Here is a 13,711-nt window from a genome sequence, read left to right as displayed (position 1 = left end):
AGTCATGGAAGAGTCACTGACACCCAAGCCAGACCTCTGTTTTTACACCAGTGATGCAAAAACTGATTCAGCTGTACCTCAGTGTGTCTGTTGAGGATGACCACATGTAATATCAGCGGCAAAGGTCCTCTTGCCTATTTGGCCAGGGGAACCATTTCCCAGCTTGGGTCCTGTTGTGTTTGGAGAACGAGTCAGACTGAGCACTGTGAGCTCAAAGTAAAGTGTGACCTTAGTCTTGCAGATCTCCAGAGCGCCTCTCCAACCTGTGAAGCCTTCTTAAATGCCTGTGATCCCAAGGGATTATGGGATCCCTGGGACTCCAGTGGATGAGCCCTCTGGTGGCTGTACAGAGCAAATACAAGTTTACATATATAACAACACTCCCCCGCCCCCCCCACCCCCGCCCCAAACCCCCAACCCCAAAGTCAATAATGTAACTATTTACAATGTGAGTTGATCTGGGGCCCTTGCCCTGGTTGATCGTCTCGGTGTGCAAGCTGGTGTTGTTGAATCATTTGTTGGGCCCTCACTGGGCTGCTGTGCAGCTGGCCTTGCTGGGTTACCTGGTGTGTTGGGCCCTGCTGGGCTGCTGTGGATGATGGGTTCTGCTTCATGGTCAACCGTGTGCCGGTTGCCACTGGTGTGTATGTTCGGGGATCAATAAATTAGGGTCCAAGGTGGGTTGCTCAGGATAGTCCGTGAATCTGAGTTTGATTTGGTCCCAAGTGTTTCCGGTGAATGAGTCCATTTGAAAGTTTGACCCGAAAGACCCTGCTCCCCTCTTTGGCCACGACAGTGCTGGGAAGCCATTGGGACCTTGTCCACAATTTAATACAAATACAGGATCATTGATTTCAATTTCGCATGACACATTTGCGCTATCATGGTATGCACTTTGTTGAAGCCGCCTGCTCGTGTAGATCAGGGTGAACTAACGAAAGCCTTGTCTTAAATGCTCTTTTCATGAGCAGTTCAACAGGTGGGATCTCAGTGAGTAAATGGGGTCTTGTGCAGTAGCTAAGCAGGACTCGGGATAGGCGAGTCTGAAGTGAGACTTCAGTTACCCTCTTCAAGCCTTGCTTGATGGTTTGCACTGCTCTCTCTGCCTGACCATTGGACGCTGGTTTAAACGGGGCAGATGTGACATGTTTGATTCCGATACGGGTCATGAATTCTTTGAACTCAGCACTAGTAAAACATGGCCTGTTGTCGCTCACCAGGATATCGGGTAGACCGTGTGTGGCAAACATGGCCCGCAGGCTTTCAGTAGTGGCAGAGGACGTGCTAACTGACATTATCTCACATTTAGTCCACTTGGAGTACGAGTCTACAACCACGAGGAACATTTTACCCAAGAGCGGGCCTGCATCGTCGACGTGTACCCTAGACCACGATTTGGAGGGCCAAGACCATAAACTTAGCGGCACCTCCCTGGGTACATTGCTTAACTGCGAGCATGTATTACATCTGTGAATACAGGACTCTTAAGTCCGCATCGATACCGGGCCACCACACGTGGGATCTGGCTATCGCTTTCATCATTACGATGCCTGGGTGGGTACTGTGGAGGTCATTGATGAAGGCGTCTCTGCCCTTCTTGGGGACCACTACTCGATTGCCCAGCAGAAGGCAGTCTGCCTGTATAGACATTTCAGCTTTGCGCCGCTGGAATGGCTTTACCTATTCCTGCATTTCCACTGGGACACTGGACCAGCTCCTGTGAAGCACACAGCTTTTGACTAGAGATAATAAGGGGTCCTGGCTTGTCCAGGTTTTGATCTGCTGAGTAGTGACGGGTGATTGCTCACTCTCAAATGCTTCCATAACCATGGCTAGATCTGCAGGCTGCGCCATTTCCACCCCCGTGGTGGGCAATGGCAGCCAACTGAGAGCATCAGCGCAGTTTTCTGTGCCTGGCCTGTGGCGAATGGCGTCGTTGTATGCGGACAACGTGAGCGCCCATCTCTGGATGCGGGCTGATGCGTTGATATTTATCCCTTTACTCTCAGAGAACAGGGATATGAGTGGCTTGTGGTCAGTATCCAATTCGAATTTTAGCCCAAACAGGTATTGATGCATTTTCTTTACCCCATAGACACACGCTAACGCTTCTTTCTCAATCGTGCTGTAGGCTCTCTCAGCCTTAGACAGACTCCTGGATGCATAAGCAGCCGGTTGCAGTTTTCCAAAATCACTAGCTTGTTGCAATACACACCTGACGCCATATGACGATGCATCACATGCTAGTACCAAACGCTTACATGGATCATACAACACAAGCAATTTGTTTGAGCATAACCATTTTCTCGCTTTTACAAAGGCATTTTCTTGGTTTTTGCCCCAAACCCATTCGTCCCCTTTGCGTAGTAAGACATGCAGTGGTTCCAACAGTGTGCTGAGACCCGATAAGAAATTACCAAAGTAGTTCAGAAGTCCCAGAAACGACCGCAGCTCCGTCACGTTCTGTGGCCTCGATGCGTTCTCGATTGCCTCCGTCTTCACATTGGTGGGCCCGATGCTGCCGCTGCAATCCTCCTCCTCAGGAACTCCACTTCAGGCGCCAGGAAAATGCACTTCGACCGTTTTAACCTGAGCCCTACGCGGTTGAGTCGACTAAGAACCTCCTCCAGGTTCTGCAGATACTCGACTGTGTTCCGACCTGTGACCAAGATGTCGTCCTGGAAGACCATGGTGTGCGGGACCGACTTCAGTAAGCTTTCCATGTTTGTCTGGAATATCGCCACCGCCGATCGGATTCCAAACGGACATCTGTTATAAACAAAAAGATCTTTGTGCATGTTGATGCAGGTGAGGGCCTTCGATGATTCCTCCAGTTCCTGCGTCATGTAGGCTGAAGTCAGATCCAGCTTCGTGAACGTCTTTCCTCCCGCCAGCGTTGCAAAGAGGTCGTCGTTCTTTGGTAGTGGGTATTGGTCCTGCAGGGAGAAACGTTTGATAATTATTTTGTAATCGTCTCAGATTCTGATGGTGCCGTCTCCCTTGAGGACTGGGACGATAGGACTGGCCCACTTGTTGAACTCGATCGGGGAAATTATGCCCTCTCTTTGCAGCCGGTCTAGCTTGATCTCTAACCTTTCTCTCATGTACGGTACTGCTCTCGCCTTGTGATGGATAGGTCGCGCCCCCGGAATTAAGTGGATCTGCACTTTTGCTCCTTGGAATTTCCCAATGCCTGGTATGAACAGCGAAGGAAATTTGTCAGCAGGCGATAGCGCTCGGATGTTGTCCCATTTCCAGTGTATCTTTCCAGCCAGCTGCTGCCAAGCAGCTTGGGACCATTGCCCGGTACCACCCAGAGTGGTAGCTTGTGCACTGCTCCATCGTAGGAGACCTTTACGGTAGCACTGCCGATTACAAGTATCAGTTCTTTCGTGTAAGTTTTTAGTTTCATGCGAACTGGAGTTAAGATTGGCCATGAGGCCTTGTTGCACCACAACCTTTCAAAAGTCTTTTTGCCCATGATGGACTGGCTCTCGCGCCCGTGTCCAGCTCCATTGACACCAGGAGTCCATTTAGTTCAACCTTCAGCATTATCGGGGGACAATTCGTGGTGAATGTGCACCCCATCTACCTCTGCCTCCTCGATCTGAGGCTCTGGTTCGTTGTGATCCTCCGTGGATCTGTCCTCCTCTGCAACATGGTGGTTTAACAGGCTTTGCAGCTTGCCTGCACACTCGTTGGAGGTGGCCCATTGTTCCACAGCCCTTGCAAACGTACTCTGAATCGGCATGAATGGAAACGATGATCACCCCCGCAGTGCCAGCAAGGTGTTAATGGCCTTGCATTCATCACCCTTGATGGTGGACTCTCAGACATCTGCGGACACATAGCTGCAGGTACGTGTGACCTGCCCTGTATGTTACTATTCGAAAACAATATCACTTTGTTCACAGTACTTGTAGCAGTACTTGTGTGCTGAGAGATTTGCTTCGTATTGTCACTGGTGACAATGAACGCCTGGTCTATCGCTATGGCCTTACTCAAGGTTTGGGTCTCTACAGTCAAACGTTTGTGAAGTATGGTTTCATGGCCAATGCCAAGAACAAAAAAGTCCCTAAGCATGTGCTCCAAATGTCCTTTAAATTCGCAATGTCCTGCAAGGCATCTTAGCTCAGTGACATAACTCCTGGCCTTCAGACCTTTTGTAAGTGTAGAACCGGTACCTCGCCATCAGAACGCTTTCCTTCCGGTTCAAATGCTCTCGGACCAGTGTGTACAAATCGTCGTACGATTTCTCCGGGGCTTCTCTGGAGTGAGCAGATTCTTCATGAGGCCATATGTTGGTGCCCCACAGATGGTGAGGAGGATTGCCCTTCGTTTGGCAGCGCTCTCTTCCCCATCTAGCTTGTTGGCCACGAAGTATTGGTCGAGTTGCTCCACAAAAATTTCCCAATCATCTTCTTCCGAGAATTTCTCCAGGATGCCCACTGTTCTCTGCATCTTTGGGTTCGCTATCTGTATCTCGTCGCCAGTTGTTGTGTATGGAGAAAGAGTCAGACTGAACACTGTGAGCTCAAAGTAAAGTGTGACCGTAGTCTTTTATTGCAGGTCTCCAGAGTGCCTCTCCAACCTGTGAAGCCTCCTTCAATACCTATGCTCCCTAGGGATCATGGGATCCCTTGGGACTCCAGGGGATGAGCCCTCTGGCGGCTGTACAGAGTAAATACAAGTTTACATATATAACAGGTCCCTTGTGTACACGAGTGAACTGAACCAGGACTGTTGGGGCATTCTTTAATTTAAAGCGTTAAAAGGCTTTGGCCTCATCCCCAGCCCCCTACATAGATTCTCCAAGATGTTATTGAGACGCCTTTCGATGTTGCCCTGTCTTAGCTGCACCCTGTTGCTATGCCACCGAACATACAAAATAATTAAAAATGGAGTAGGGGAAAACCAGCTCAAAACAGTCTGTGAAATCTGCGAATGTCTAACATTTTGAGTGAACTTCAAGCTCATCCAGAGAATGTGTAATTAGCAGCTGAAACTGGGTATTCTTTCAGAGTATCTGTCTATCCAGGTGTGTACATTACATAAAGTAACAGACAACACGGGGGGAAATGTGATCATCACAAGTGAGCACTGCACACATTCCAATTTTTACTCTGGGAAGTACAGCTGGTACACTGCGTTTGCATTTCAACAATTGAGATGTATTTTTTGTGTTTTACGGGAAGCAGGTGATATTGTAATTGAAAGTCAGGAAATGGCAGACTTGCTAAATAATTACTTTATATCAGCCTTCACAGTAGAGGATGAAGTACCAGAGGGAAGTCTTGCTGCAGTTATACAGGGTATTGGTGAGGCCACACCTGGAATACTGCGTGCAGTTTTGGTTTCCATATTTACGAAAGGATATACTTTGGAGGCAGTTCAGAGAAGGTTCACTAGGTTGATTCCGGAGATGAGAGGGTTGACTTAGGAGGAAAGATTGAGTAGGTTGGGCCTCTACTCATTAGAATTCAGAAGAATGGAAGGTGATCTTATCGAAACATGTAAGATTTTGTGGGGACTTGACAAGGTAGATGCAGAGAGGATGTTTCCACTGATGGGGGGGGGGGGGGGGAGACTAGAACTAGAGGGCACGATCTTAGAATAAGGGGCCACCCATTTAAAACGGAGATGAGGAGAAATTTTTTCTGAGGGTTGTAAATCTGTGGAATTTGCTGCCTGAGAGCTGTGGAAGCTGGGACATTGAATAAATTTAAGATAGAAATAGACACTTTCTTAAACGATAAGGGGAGAAGGGGTTATGGGGAGCGGGCGGGGAAGTGGAGCAGAGTCCATGATCAGATCAACCATGATCTTATTGAATGGTGGAGCAGGCTCGAGGGGCCATATGGCCTACTCCTTTCTTATTTCTTATGTTCAAGGTACGAGGAAAAGTAAAAATAAATCAAACTTACGAGATTTAATATAAGTTTTTAAAAGCTTTTTTTAAAAAGTCATGGAGAAAATAAAGAGATTAAAGAGAGACAATCTTCAGTAAAGAAAACAAAATGCTGGAAATACTCAGCAGGTCATGTAGAATTTATGGAGAGAGAAACAGTTAACGTTTCGGGTCGGTGACCCTTTGTCAGAACTGGGAAAAGTTAGAGATGCGACATGTTTTTAAGCAAGTGTAGGGGCAGAGAAAGGAGGGAGTGAAGGAAAGAACAAAAAAAGGTCTGTGATAAGGTGGAAGGCAGAAGAGATAGAGGCAAAAGGAATGATGGTGCAAGGCAAAAGGAGATGGTAATGGGAGAAGTTAAACAAAAGATGAGTCTGTGTAGTGTGCAAATGGAGGTGACCGAATCATCATCATCAGCTGCCGTGGGAAAGAGAAAAAAATAGGGGCAGAGGTTATGCTCTGAAATTGTTGAACTCAATGTTGAGTCCAGAAGGCTGTAAAATGCCTAAATGAAAGATGAGGTGCTGTTCCTCGAACTTGCGTTGAGCTTCATTGGAACAGTAAGCAGCCGAGGACGGAGAGATCAGAATGTGAGTGGAGCGGAGAATTAAAATGACAGGCGATCAGAAGGACTGAACGGAGGTGTTCTGCAAAGCAGTCACCCAATCTGCGCTTGGTCTCCCCAATGTACAGGTGACCACACCGTGAGCAGCGAATACAGTATACTAAATTTAAAAATGCTGTTTCACCTGGAAGGAGTGTTTGGGGCCCTGGACAGTGGGAAGGGAGGAAATAAAAGGGCATGTGTTGCAGGTGAAGAAAGTCTTAAGGACCTGATGGTTTCCACCCCTGGGTATTGAAAGAAGAAGGTGAGGAAATTGTAGATCCTTCTTTAGTTATGATCTTCCAAAACTCTCGTGATTCAGGAATTTTCCCCTTAGATTGGAAAATTGCCAATATCATTCCATTATTTAAGAAGGGTAAGAGTGATAAACTAGGAAATTATAGGCCTAATAGTTTAATGTCTGTTACAGGGAAGTTACTAGAATCTATTATTTGGGACAGAGTGACTGAGGACTTGGACAAATATGAGCTGATCAGAAAGAGCCAATATAGATTTGTAAAGAATAAGTCATGTCCAACGAATTCAGTTGAACTTTTTGAGGAGGTGACTAACGTGGTGTATATGGGAGTTTCTATAGATGTTACTTGTACGGAGTTGCAGAAAGCATTTGATAAGGTTCCACATAAGAGACTGCTAACAAAGATGAGAGTGCATAGAATTGGAGGCAACCTATTGGCATGGGTAGGCAATTGGTTAGGAGGTAGGAGACAGAGAATAGAGATAATGGCTATGTACTCCAGTTGGCAGGATGTGACTAGTGGTGACCCCAGGGATCTGTACTAGGGTCTCACTATAATAATCAAGTACTTGGATGAAGGAGTAAAGAGACATATATATATATATGTATATCCAAGTTTGCTGACACCATCTGCGGTCATCCCCCTGCAAAACAGATACACCGTTTTGGGTACTGTTTGGGGGGGGGGGGGGGTTGACTCATCAGGGGAGGGCAGCAGCAGCCAAGTCCATGGCACTGTGGATGGCTCTGCTGCACGGGAGGGCAGGAAAAAGAGTGGGAGAGCTATAGTGATGGGGGATTCAATTGTAAGGGGAATAGATAGACGTTTCTGCGGCCGCAACTTGACTCCAGGATGGTATGTTGCCTCCCTGGTGCAAGGGTCAAGGATGTCTCGGAGTGGGTGCAGGGCATTCTGAAAAAGGAGGGTGAACAGCCAGTTGTCGTGGTGCATATAGGTACCAACGATATAGGTAAAAAAAGAGATGAGGTCCTACAAGAGGAATTTAGGAAGCTAGGAGCTAAATTAAAAGGTAGGACCTCAAAAGTAGTAATCTCAGGATTGTTACCAGTGCCACGTGCCAGTCGGAGTAGGAATCGCAGGATAGCTCAGATGAATACGTGGCTTGAGGAGTGTTGCAGCAGGGAGGGATTCAAATTCCTGGAACATTGGAACCGGTTCTGGGGGAGGTGGGACCAGTACATACCGGGATGGTCTGCACCTGGGCAGGACCGGAACCAATGTCCTAGGGGGTGTGTTTGCTAGTGCTGTTGGGAGGAGTTAAACTAATATGGCAGGGGGATAGGAACCTATGCAGGGAGACAGGGAAGTAGGATGGGGGCAGAAGCAAAAGCTAGAAAGAAGAAAAGTAAAAGTGGCGGGCAGAGAAACTTAAGACAAAAAGCAAAAAGGGCCACATTACAGCAAAATTCTAAAGGGGCAAAGTGTGTTAGAAAGACAAGCCTGAAGGTTCTGTGCCTCAATGCGAGGAGTATTCAGAATAAGGTGGACGAATTAACTGCGCAGATAGAAGTTAACAAGTATGATGTAATTGGCATCACGGAGACATGGCTCCAGGGTGACCAAGACTGGAAACTCAACATCCAGGGGTATTCAACATTTAGGAAGGATAGACAGAAAGGAAAAGGAGGCGGGGTGGCATTGCTGGTTAAAGAGAAAATTAATGCAATAGTAAGAAAGGATATTAGCTTAGATGATGTGGAATCGGTATGGGTGGAGCTGCGGAATACCAAGGGGCAGAAAACGCTAGTGGGAGTTGTGTACAGATCACCAAACAGTAATAGTAAGGTTGGGGACAGCATCAAATAAGAAATTAGTGCACTATAGGTACAGCAGTTATCATGGGTGACTTTAATCTACATATTGATTGGGCTAACCAAACTGGTCGCAATGCAGTGGAGGAGGATTTCCTGGAGTGTATTAGGGATGGTTTTCTAGAACAATATGTCGAGGAACCAACCAGGGAGCAGGCCATCCTAGACTGGGTGATGAGTAATGAGAAAGGACTAATTAGCAATCTTGTTGTGCGAGACCTCTTGGGGAAGAGTGATCATAACATGGTAGAATTCTTCATTTGGATGGAGAGTGACAGTTAATTCAGGAACTCGGATCCTGAACTTAAGAAAAGGTAACTTCGATGGTTTGAGGTGTGAATTGGCTAGAATCGACTGGCAAATGATACTGAAAGGGTAGACAGTGGATAGGCAATGGCAAACATTTAAAGATCATATGGATGAACTTCAGCAATTGTACATCCCTGTCTGGAGTAAAAATAAAACGGGGAAAGTGGCTCAACCATGGCTAACAAGGGAAATTAAGGATAGTGTTAAATTCAAGGAAGAGGCATATAAATTGGCCAGAAACAGCAGCAAACCTGAGGAATGGGAGAAATTTAGAATTCAGCAGAGGAGGACAAAGGGTTTAATTAAGAGGGGGGAAATAGAGTACAAGAAGACGCTTGCCGGGAACATAAAAACTGACTGCAAAAGCTTCTATAGATATGTGAAGAGAAAAAGATTAGTGAAGACAAACGTAGGTCCCTTGCAGTCGGATTCAGGTGAATTTATAATGGGGAACAAAGAAATGGCAGACCAATTGAACAAATACTTTGGTTCTGTCTTCACGAAGGAAGACACAAATAACCTTCTGGAAGTACTAGGGGACTGAGGGTCTAGTGAGAAGGAGGAACTGAAGGATATCCTTATTAGGCGGGAAATTGATGGGATTGAAGGCCGGTAAATCCCGGGGCCTGATAGTCTGCATCCCAGAATACTTAAGGAAGTGGCCCTAGAAATAGTGGATGCATTGGTGATCATTTTCCAACAGTCTATCGACTCGGGATCAGTTCCTATGGACTGGAGGGCAGCTAATGTAACACCACTTTTTAAAAAGGGAGGGAGAGAGAAAGCGGGTAATTATAGACCGGTTAGCCTGACCTCAGTGGTGGGGAAAATATTGGAATCGATTATTAAAGCATGAAATAGCAGCGCATTTGGAAAGCAGTGACAGGATTGGTCCAAGTCAGAATGGATTTATGAAAGGGAAATCATGCTTGACAAATCTTCTAGAATTTTTTGAGGATGTAACTAGTAGAGTGGACAAGGGAGAACCAGTGGATTTGGTGTATTTGGACTTTCAAAAGGCTTTTGACAAGGTCCCACACAAGAGATTAGTGTGCAAAATTAAAGCACATGGTATTAGGGGTAATGTATTGACGTGGATAGAGAACTGGTTGGCAGGCAGGAGGCCAAGATTATGAATAAATGGGTCCTTTTCAGAATGGTAGGCAGTGACTAGTGGGGTACCGCAAGGTTCAGTGCTGGGACCCCAGCTATTTATAATATACATTAATGATTTAGACGAAGGAATTGAATGTAATATCTCCAAGTTTGCAGATGACACTAAGCTGGGTGGCAGTGTGAGCTGTGAGGAGGATGCTAAGAGGCCGCAGGGTGACTTGGACAGATTAGGTGAATGGGCAAATGCATGGCAGATGCAGTATAATGTAGATAAATGTGAGGTTATCCATTTTGGTGGCAAAAACAGGAAGGCAGAATATTATCTGAACGATGACAGATTAGGAAAAGGGGAGGTGCAATGAGACCTGGGTGTCATGGTACATTAGTCATTGAAAGTTGGCATGCAGGTACAGCAGGCGGTGAAGGCAGCAAATGGCATGTTGGCCTTCATAGCGAGAGGATTTGAGTATAGGAGCAGGGAGGTCTTACTACAATTGTACAGGGCTTTGGTGAGGCCGCACCTGGAATATTGTGTTCAGTTTTGGTCTCCTAATCTGAGGAAGGACGTTCTTGCTATTGAGAGAGTGCAGCGAAGGTTCACCAGACTGATTCCTGGGATGGCTGGACTGACATATGAGGAGAGATTGGATCAACTGGGCCTTTATACATTGCAGTTTAGAAGGATGAGAGGTGATCTCATAGAAAAATACAAGATTCTGACGGGACAGGACAGGTTTAATGCAGGTAGATTGTTCCCGATGTTGGGGAAGTCCAGAACCAGGGGACACAGTCTTAGGATAAGGGGTAGGCCATTTGGGACTGAGATGAGGAGAAACTTCTTCACTGAGTTGTTAACCTGTGGAATTCCCTGCCGTAGAGAGTTGTTGATGCCAGTTCATTGGATATATTCAAGAGGGAGTTAGATATGGCCCTTACGGCTAAGGGGATCAAGGGGTATGGAGAGAAAGCATGAAAGGGGTACTGAGGGAATGATCGGCCATGATCTTATCAAATGGTGGTGCAGGCTCGAAGGGCCAAATGGCCAACTCCTGCACCTATTTTCTATGTTTCTATGTTGGGTTGTACAGTAAAAGGGACCCATTGCAAATTGACATTGTTCGACTAAGTGAGTGGGCAAAACTGTGGCAGATGGAGTTCAGTGTGGGGAAATGTGAGGTCATCCACTTTGGGCCGAAAAACGATAGAACAGAATATTTTCTAAATGGCGAGAAACTAGAAACTGTGGAGGAACAGAAAGATTTAGGGATCCAAGTACAGAAATTACTAAAAACTAATGCACCGGTACAAAAAATAATTTAAACGGCTAATGTAATGTTAGCTTTTACCTCTTAAGCGGACTGGAATACAAAGGGGTGAAAGTTATGTTAGATATATAAGGCTCTGGCTCGACCCCATTTAGAGAGCACTGTGTTCCGTTTTGGGCACCGCACCTCAGGGGGGATATATTAGCCTTAGAGGGGGACAGCGCAGATTCACCAGAATGATATCGGGGCTAAAAGGATTAAGTTATGAGGACAGCTTGCATAGATTAGGCTTGTATTCTCTTGAGTATAGAAGATTAAGGGGTGATGTAATCGAGGTGTTTAAGATGGTTAAAGGTTTTGATAGGGTGATCAGAGAGAAACTATTTCCGCTGGTGGAGGGGTGTCCAGCACTTCTTCACACACAAAGGTGGTGGATATCAGGAAATCTCCCCAAATTGCTCTTTGTGGCTCAGTGTCAAACTGTGTTTGATATTTTATTACATTATAAATGCAAGCTGTTATTGTTGCTATCTGAAACTGGTATTGGACAATATTTGCCTAACACTGTAGGGTAAATTGGGAAACTGGCCTTGGGGCTGAAATTGCCCTTTCCAATAAGGCCTGAAAGCGGCGGCCAATGGTTGGTGTGGACTGGCCACGAAGGGGCCACCATTTTGTACATTGCCCTCCTTTAGTTTTGGAGTGGTGTGGGGGACTGCCACGCCTGTTTTCCCGTCGTGTTGTGCACGTGCCGACCCCTTGCTGACCGATGGCGACCCCCTTTCTGAAATTGCCCTGTGTGGAATTTCCCCATGGGAGCGGCGCCACTGCCAGTTGGTGCTCCCAACAGCTTTTTCTGTCGGTACCCTTTTTGTGTCTGGGCGGCACGGCTGCCCTTAAAGGAGAGGTGGCACTGTCGGCGACTCCATTTTATTTTTTACTGTCACCCAACTGTTGGGTCGAGCCGACAATTATGCCTGGGGCTTCGGCTGGGCCGCCAACAGGCAGCTTGGCACCCCCTCTTGGGTGCCAGTCCGGTGGCCTAGCCGAAACGCTCTTTGGTGGCATCTGTTACCCTGGAACAGATGCCATTTCCGTCCACACTTCCATGGAGTGAAGCAGCTAAGTTGCCGTCCTCCCTAAATGCAATTTTCAAAACGGATAGAATAAATAATCGAAAGAATTTTCGTCTTGTTTCTTTGTTTAAATCTTGGAATAAATATGTATCTGCATGTCGAGAAGTGTTTGCCATTAAAGTGGCTGCAGAGTTCGCAACGGCCCTCCCCTTTAACTGAAGGGGAGGAACGTGGTGACGTACCAGCGCGATAATGTCATCAACGCGGTGCTGATGACTTGGAGCGCCGGCCACTCTGACCCGGCCCCTCCGGCCCGACCCCACTTCTGCCCCGATGATGAGACTATTTCTGCCTCCCTTCAAAAAAAAACCCAAAAGACCTGAATTTCTCCGGATTGTCTGCTCCAAACATTGGGGCGGGCGGAACCCTTTGCAATTGGTAGGTACATCCCAATTCAGGTGGAGGGCAAATTTGGCTCCCTGGTATTAGTGCAGCCATATTTATCAAAAGAAATTTTGGGTGCCAAGTCCTTCCATCCATACTTCCAACTATTTCCCAGAAGGTTGCTACATTTGGAACCTTTTTGACATTCTGGAAGCTTCTATGTGAATATGCCTTGACCAGTGAAGCTGTGTCCTTACACACGAGGCCGCATTCTATGGTCGTAGTGCACTTGTTCTTGCATTTGATCATTTTGCCCTGCCAACACTTATGCAGGATGGTTAGGTTGTGGAGTGGAACTTGTCAGACTGCCAAATGTGACAGCAATAATATATTCAGGACCCACGTCATTGTAGATGATAAGGGCCCTGAACACTTACAGTTTTGTGAATTTGATCCCATGCGGTTTCTAGGCACACTTGATCCTGATCTATGATCCTGACTTTCCTGATTTCAACACAAAAGCACTTCAGGAGTGAAATTAGGAAATGCACAACGTGTAGTAGAAGTTTGGAACTCACTTCCGCAAACGGCAATTGATGCTATATCAATTGTTAAGTTTAAATCTGAGATTTGTAGCTTTTTGTTAACCAAAGGTATTAAGGGATATGGGCCAAAGGTGGGTATATGGAGTTGGGTTGCAGATCAGCTATGAATGGAGGAACAGGCTTGAGGGGCTGAATCGCCTACTCCTCCAGTTCCTCTGTTCCGAATCCAAAACTCTGTTCGCTGATCCTAACTCACACCAAGCCCCATTCACCCATCACCCCTGTGCTCACCCGGTCCAGAAATGCCTCGATTATAAAATTCTCCTCATCCTTGTTTCCAGATTCCTCCATGGCCTTGCCCTCCCTATCTTTCTAAACTCCTCGAGCCCACAACCCTCCAAGATCTGTGCGC

General features: G+C 46.6%; 1 protein-coding gene across 2 annotated transcripts in view; it reads left to right on the top strand.

Moving 5' to 3' along the window:
- tmem9 (transmembrane protein 9) overlaps positions 1-13,711 on the top strand; it is a 111,430-nt gene that overhangs the window by 25,750 nt on the left and 71,969 nt on the right. The window lies entirely within an intron of this gene.

This window comes from Pristiophorus japonicus, chromosome 17 (genome assembly GCF_044704955.1).
Source record: "Pristiophorus japonicus isolate sPriJap1 chromosome 17, sPriJap1.hap1, whole genome shotgun sequence".
NCBI lineage: Eukaryota > Metazoa > Chordata > Chondrichthyes > Pristiophoridae > Pristiophorus > Pristiophorus japonicus.
Note: the sequence above shows the minus strand (reverse complement) of the source record. Positions and strands in the feature narration are given on the sequence as shown.